This window comes from Procambarus clarkii, chromosome 45, assembly GCF_040958095.1.
Source record: "Procambarus clarkii isolate CNS0578487 chromosome 45, FALCON_Pclarkii_2.0, whole genome shotgun sequence".
In the NCBI taxonomy this organism is placed as follows: domain Eukaryota; kingdom Metazoa; phylum Arthropoda; class Malacostraca; order Decapoda; family Cambaridae; genus Procambarus; species Procambarus clarkii.
In genome coordinates this window covers 4,692,752-4,699,231 of record NC_091194.1, presented here as the reverse complement: position 1 = coordinate 4,699,231, position 6,480 = coordinate 4,692,752, and the positions used below count along the sequence as shown (strand labels likewise).

The following is a 6,480-nucleotide window of genomic DNA, read 5'->3' as shown; positions in this document are numbered from 1 at the left end:
TGCAGGCACAGAAGGACCTGTGTATGAGGTCATGCAGGCACAGAAGGACCTGTGTATGAGGTCATGCAGGCACAGAAGGACCTGTGTATGAGGTCATGCAGGCACAGAAGGACCTGTGTATGAGGTCATGCAGGCACAGAAGGACCTGTGTATGAGGTCATGCAGGCACAGAAGGACCTGTGTATGAGGTCATGCAGGCACAGAAGGACCTGTGTATGAGGTCATGCAGGCACAGAAGGACCTCATAATGAGGCTTGACCTTGATGGTGTCATCTGAACATAAGTGATGATGATGATATAATGAAGGATGACATGTTTTGTTTAGGTCACCCTCGTTAAGAGTGACCTTAAACAAGGTCATCCAGTCCATGAATGACTCGTAACAAGGTCATGCAGACTACGAATGATCTCAAACAAGGTCATTCAGGTTTGGGGGGTGGACTAATATGGGTCACTTGAAGCGGTCAAAAGTGACATTCAGCAGCCAGTGTGGAGAGAGTGACCTACACCAGCCAAGTTTGGCACCAGAGAATTGTAATTGATTCAGACGGGTTAGTAGTTGTGACCTGAGGAGTGACCTGTGAAGGACCAGGTGGTCTGGAGTGACCTGTGAGGGAGCCAGGGTGTTTGGGAAGGAGCCTTGGCAGCTTTGTGTGTGCTGGGAGGGAAGGTTGGGAGGGTAGAGGTGCCATCTCAGTAACATGGATGGTAAGGGAGGGTGATGGAATCCATCACCAGGAATATGTCAATATTAACTGCAACAGGTACGATACTGGAGCCGATGTCTGATGTAATCACCTAATTGTGCTTGCGGGGATTGAACTTCGGTTTATGGTATCGCCACTCTGAAACCTCACCCCCCCTCATAGTAACTGACTGTGTTCTGTTGCTTAGGTACTCCTTTATCCACTAGAACATCTTCCCTGTCACTCCTCGCTTCTCCAACTTACGCACTAGTCTCTTATAGAGTAGTGTGTCAAAGGCTTCTGATAATCCAAAGATATGCAATCTGCCCACCTTCTCTTTCTGGTCTAATTTGTGTCGCCTGGTTATAGAGTTCTGTCAAACCTGTGAGCCAAGATTTACCGTCTCCGTACCCGTGCTGGTGATGTGTTGCAGCAAAGTTCCTTCTCTCCTGTTAGTTTGTCTCCGTCTTCTCCATCCTCTTACATAGTATGCAAGTTAGAAACACTGACATGTGGTTCAGTGCCTCTTCTCTGTCTCCCTTCTTTATTACGACTACTTTAGCCGTCTTCCAACTTGTTGGTAGTTCTTCTGTTATCAGGGACTTGTTATACACCTTAGACAATAGCAAGCACAGTGCTTATACTCCTTCCTTTAGTATCAATGGGGAGTATTTGTGTGGACCAAAAGCCTTTGTCAGAGCCAGTTCCACCAGAAGCTTCCTTACCTCACCACGAGTGTTATCGCACATTGTTCCAGTGATTGCTGAGCTTAATGCCCCGTCACTTCACTTCAATGACACTTCCAGTTGTCAACACCCTCTGGAGTCTCCTGTTGAGTTCTTCACAAACCTTGTGAAGTGAAGAATGTGTTTCCATTTTCTCAGATTCATCACCCGCTCCTTCACTGTGGGCCCACTTGGGGTGGACAGTAGAGCGACGGTCTCGCTTCATGCAGGTCGGCGTTCAATCCCCGACCTTCCAAGTGGTTGGGTACCACACCTTTTCCCCCGTCTCATCCCAAATCCTTATCCTGACCTCTTCCAAATGCTATATAGTCGTAATGGCTTTGCATTTTCCCCGATAATTCCCTTCCTCCTTCACTGTGGTTTTTCCTCTGTAGCTGTCCAGCAGTTTGGGTCGGGTTTTTGCTTTATTTTTTTTTGTCGTTTTCATTCTCACTGCTTCTCTTCTCTCACTGACGTACTCATTCGTGCGGTAACCTTTCTGACTACCTCTTAGAACGGTCCTAGAGTCAAACAGATCGATAGATCTTACTCTCGCAATCTGGAAGCTGGGAAGGCAAATTAATATAAGAACAGTAAGGAAATACTCGTACCTGTACGGCTGGTCAAAAAGTGGAATACACATAAAGAACAAGTTATGGAAGCCACCTCCATCCACAACTTTAAGGCCACATTCAACAAATAATTCATACGTCAGAATACTTCAATTGTAATAGAAAACATTTAACAAGGGAGGAAGACATATTAGTGCCGATTTCTATTTGACTACTTGCTAGAGAAAATTCAGTTGAATTCCCTGAACCAAGATGACGTTGTCGTGTGGGTATTATTGACGAGTCCAAACACAGGTGTTTGTTAGTTAGAGCGAAGTAATGTCTGCTTTCTATTGCCCTTTCTTACTTGACACACTCCTGGTGTGTGTGTGTGTGTGTGTGTGTGTGGTGTTGTTTGTCTCACTTGCCTCCGCTTAGTTGAGTAATTAGTGCCAGATAATTGATCAATATCTTCCAGTGTTTGCCTGTAGACAGTTTAGTGGAGGGTCATTGTCAGCAACACTTGTAATTGGCCGTGTTGGGGTCCGACGCATCAACACGGCCGAGGTATTGGTGACCCCAGCGGCAGAGGGACACACAGCGGACACCAGTGTCAGACTCACACGCAACAAACAGAGGCAGCAAGGACAAAATAAGTGAACAAGAGAGAGAGAGAGCGAGAGAGGAGCGGGCGGAAGGCCGAAGACGGTCCATGTGCTTTATATCATCCTAACCTTGGCTCTCTGGAGGCCCCTACCTAGGCACGTCATTCATTGCCCCTCACATGAATGACTCCTCTCTCTCTCTCTCTCTCTCTCTCTCTCTCTCTCTCTCTCTCTCTGTCTCTCTCTCTGTCTCTCTCTCTGTCTCTGTCTCTCTCTCTCTCTCTCTCTCTCTCTCTCTCTCTCTCTCTCTCTCTCTCTCTCTCTCTCTCTCTCTGTCTCTCTCTCTGTCTCTCTCTCTGTCTCTGTCTCTCTCTCTCTCTCTGTCTCTCTCTCTGTCTCTCTCTCTCTCTGTCTCTCTCTCTCTCTCTCTCTCTCTCTCTCTCTGTCTCTCTGTCTCTCTCTCTCTCTGTCTCTCTCTCTCTCTCTGTCTCTGTCTCTCTCTCTGTCTCTCTGTCTCTTTGTCTCTTTGTCTCTTTGTCTCTTTGTCTCTCTGTCTCTCTGTCTCTCTGTCTCTCTGTCTCTCTGTCTCTCTGTCTCTCTGTCTCTGTCTCTCTGTCTCTGTCTCTGTCTCTGTCTCTCTGTCTCTGTCTCTCTGTCTCTGTCTCTGTCTCTGTCTCTCTGTCTCTCTCTCTGTCTCTGTCTCTGTCTCTGTCTCTCTCTCTCTCTCTCTCTCTCTCTCTCTCTCTCGTAATATATGTAGTAGACAACATAATAGAGGAAAAATAGATTGGTTAGAAAGGCGGGGTCCAAGAGCTTATAGCTCGATTCTGCAGATACAAATAGTAAATACACATTGTCTGTCATAGTTTAAATATATTTGTTGGTAGGTATTATGGTTGAGGAAGGTGGATAATGAGGGTGGATAGTGAGGGAGGATAGTGAGGGTAGGATGGTGAGGGAGGATAGTGAGAGATGTACTCAGTAAGGTGATGGAGGTGGTGGTGGGGGGGGGGGTCATGTACATACTGGGAGCCTCACCATGCCTCTCGCACTTTTATGGTCACCCTTAATAAGCTGGTTCTTGTTACCGCATCCTCCACACACTCACACACACTCACACACTCTCACACACTCATATACTTACTCAGCCACATGTTCGTAAACTCATACGAGGATAACTCTTGAAACCTACTACAGGTATACAACAGGTTTAACACAATAAAGCACATCGACAACATCTGCTAATATGAAGAGCAGCATGACAACCTTCAGGAACCTACACAAGGACGTTCTCAGAATGAAATGTTAAACTGAGGGAACATGATCCTGACATACAAAGTACAGAGACAGTAGTTATGCAGGACAAGAGGACACGGTGTCACAAATTTAAAGAAACTATTAAAAAAATGTTTATTACAAGGAATTATTATTATTATTATTGTTTTATCACACACACACACACACACACACACACACACACACACACCACCACCACCACCACCACCACCATACATGACCAACCATGAATATATATACGCATTATCTTACATGTATAGCCAGCAACAACAAATATATACTGAACCAAGAAGCATGGACAGACAGACAGACAGACATACAGACAGACAGACATGGATGGTGGCGTGGCTTACACGAGGACATAAATGGCTGCATATAATATATTCACACACAGGTACTCAACCCATGTGAAAACATATCGGACCTAACTGCAAATCAGCGTATGTATGTATGTATGTATGTATGTATGTATGTATGTATGTATGTATGTATGTATGTATGTATGTATGTATGTATGTATGTGTTTATACACAGTATGTGTTTTAAGGAAAGTTCAGTTTCACTCAAACATTTTTTGTTCTTCATTTTCCATTATTACTTATACCATCAACAATGTGTTTTTCTTAAGCAAGGAACTTTATGGTGAGTTTTGACAGGTAATTAATTGTTTAGTAATGTATGGTGTGATGGGAAGACAGTTTAGTAATGTATGGTGTGATGGGAAGACAGTTTAGTAATGTATGGTGTGATGGGAAGACAGTTTAGTAATGTATGGTGTGATGGGAAGACAGTTTAGTAATGTATGGTGTGATGGGAAGACAGTTTAGGTAATGTTATGGTGTGATGGGAAGACCGTTAGTAATGTATGGGTGATGGGAAGACAGTGTTAGTAATGTATGGTGCTGATGGGAAGGACAGTTAGTAATGTATGGTGTGATGGGAAGACAGTTTAGTAATGTATGGTGTGATGGGAAGACAGTTTAGTAATGTATGGTGTGATGGGAAGACAGTTTAGTAATGTATGGTGTGATGGGAAGACAGTTTAGTAATGTATGGTGTGATGGGAAGTGCTTCCCCTCATGTGGACGTCTGGTCGACACTGTATACACAGACCATCACTGCACCACAGCACGCTCCTCTCTCAACTCTCCTCTACTTGTGGTCGTTGACCTTCAGCTCTTGGATCCCGCCTCTTAACCTTCAGTCGACTGGTGCACTGGTGTGGTGTGTGTGTGTGTGATGTCTGTCTGTACCACCTGGTATCTTAACACCATATTATTTGTTCACTACTATGACACTGAACAAGTTCTTTGCAATGTTTCTGTGGTTCACTTGGGGACATATATTCCAGCTGTGTCCCTTGTTTATGTACCGCAATGTCTGCACTTGTCGCTAATGTTTAAGCCTTTCAGAATTTAGTATGTTGTGATCATGTCTCTGATTCTTCTCTTTTCCAGTGACTTCCAATTTCTTTAATATTTTCATATAATTCATTACCCTCAACGCTGGATACTGGTCTAGTGGTATATACTCTAGAGCAGTGTGGGTAAAGACTGAAGATCGGTGCGACAGATTTCGGAATTTGGTATGACAAATGTGGTATTCAGTGACCCCCGAAGACCGCCTCTTAAGATCCCCGAAGACCATTCTCAAGTTGACAACCTTCCGCTGATGGCTTCTGGTATAACAGGTTCGCTGTGATATCCAGGCCAAGGGCCTGGGGGTGGCCAGATTCACGAAGCAGTTACGCAAGCACTTACGAACCTGTACATCTTTTCACAATCTCTGGCGGCTGTGTTTACAATTATTAAACAGCTGATACTGCTGCTACAACTGCTGCTATTGCTGCTGTTCCTACTGCTGCTACTACTGCTCCTGTTGCTACTGCTGCTCCTGCTGCTACTGCAACTGCTGCTATTGCTGCTGTTGCTGCTGCTGCTACTGCTGCTGCTATTGCTGCTGTTACTGCTGCTGCTACTGCTGCTGCTATTGCTGCTGTTACTGCTGCTGCAACTGCTGCTATTGCTGCTGTTACTGCTGCTGCAACTGCTGCTATTGCTGCTGTTACTGCTGCTGCTACTGCTGCTGCTACTGCTGCTGCTATTGCTGCTGCTGCTGTTGCTATTGTTGCTGCTACTGCTGCTGCTGTTGCTACTGCTGTTACTACTGCTGCTGGTGTTCTTACATGGGGTGCCGTTGCCGTAGTGAGGAAGCACCGTTAATGGCACAAGAGCGTGTGTGTATATATGCCACAAGTTCAAGGTGTCAGCGCTGCCAACTCTGTCATCATGGTGAGGCAGCTACATGTGTGACTCACCTGGCACCCTGCCGGTGCTCCCTGACCTCCCTCACACTCACACGTCACCTGGTGGGTGTACACACTCACACGTCACCTGGTGGGTGTACACACTCACACGTCACCTGCTGGGTGTACACACTCACACGTCACCTGTGTACACACTCACACGTCACCTGGTGGGTGTACACACTCACACGTCACCTGGTGGGTGTACACACTCACACGTCACCTGGTGGGTGTACACACTCACACGTCACCTGGTGGGTGTACACACTCACACGTCACCTGGTGGGTGTACACACTCACACGTCACCTGGT

General features: G+C 45.8%; 1 protein-coding gene across 1 annotated transcript in view; it reads left to right on the top strand.

Annotated features, from left to right (window-relative positions):
• The window catches only part of LOC123769854 (uncharacterized), a 128,582-nt gene that overhangs the window by 75,578 nt on the left and 46,524 nt on the right, over nt 1–6,480 (top strand). The gene's annotated exons all lie outside the window — the stretch shown is intronic.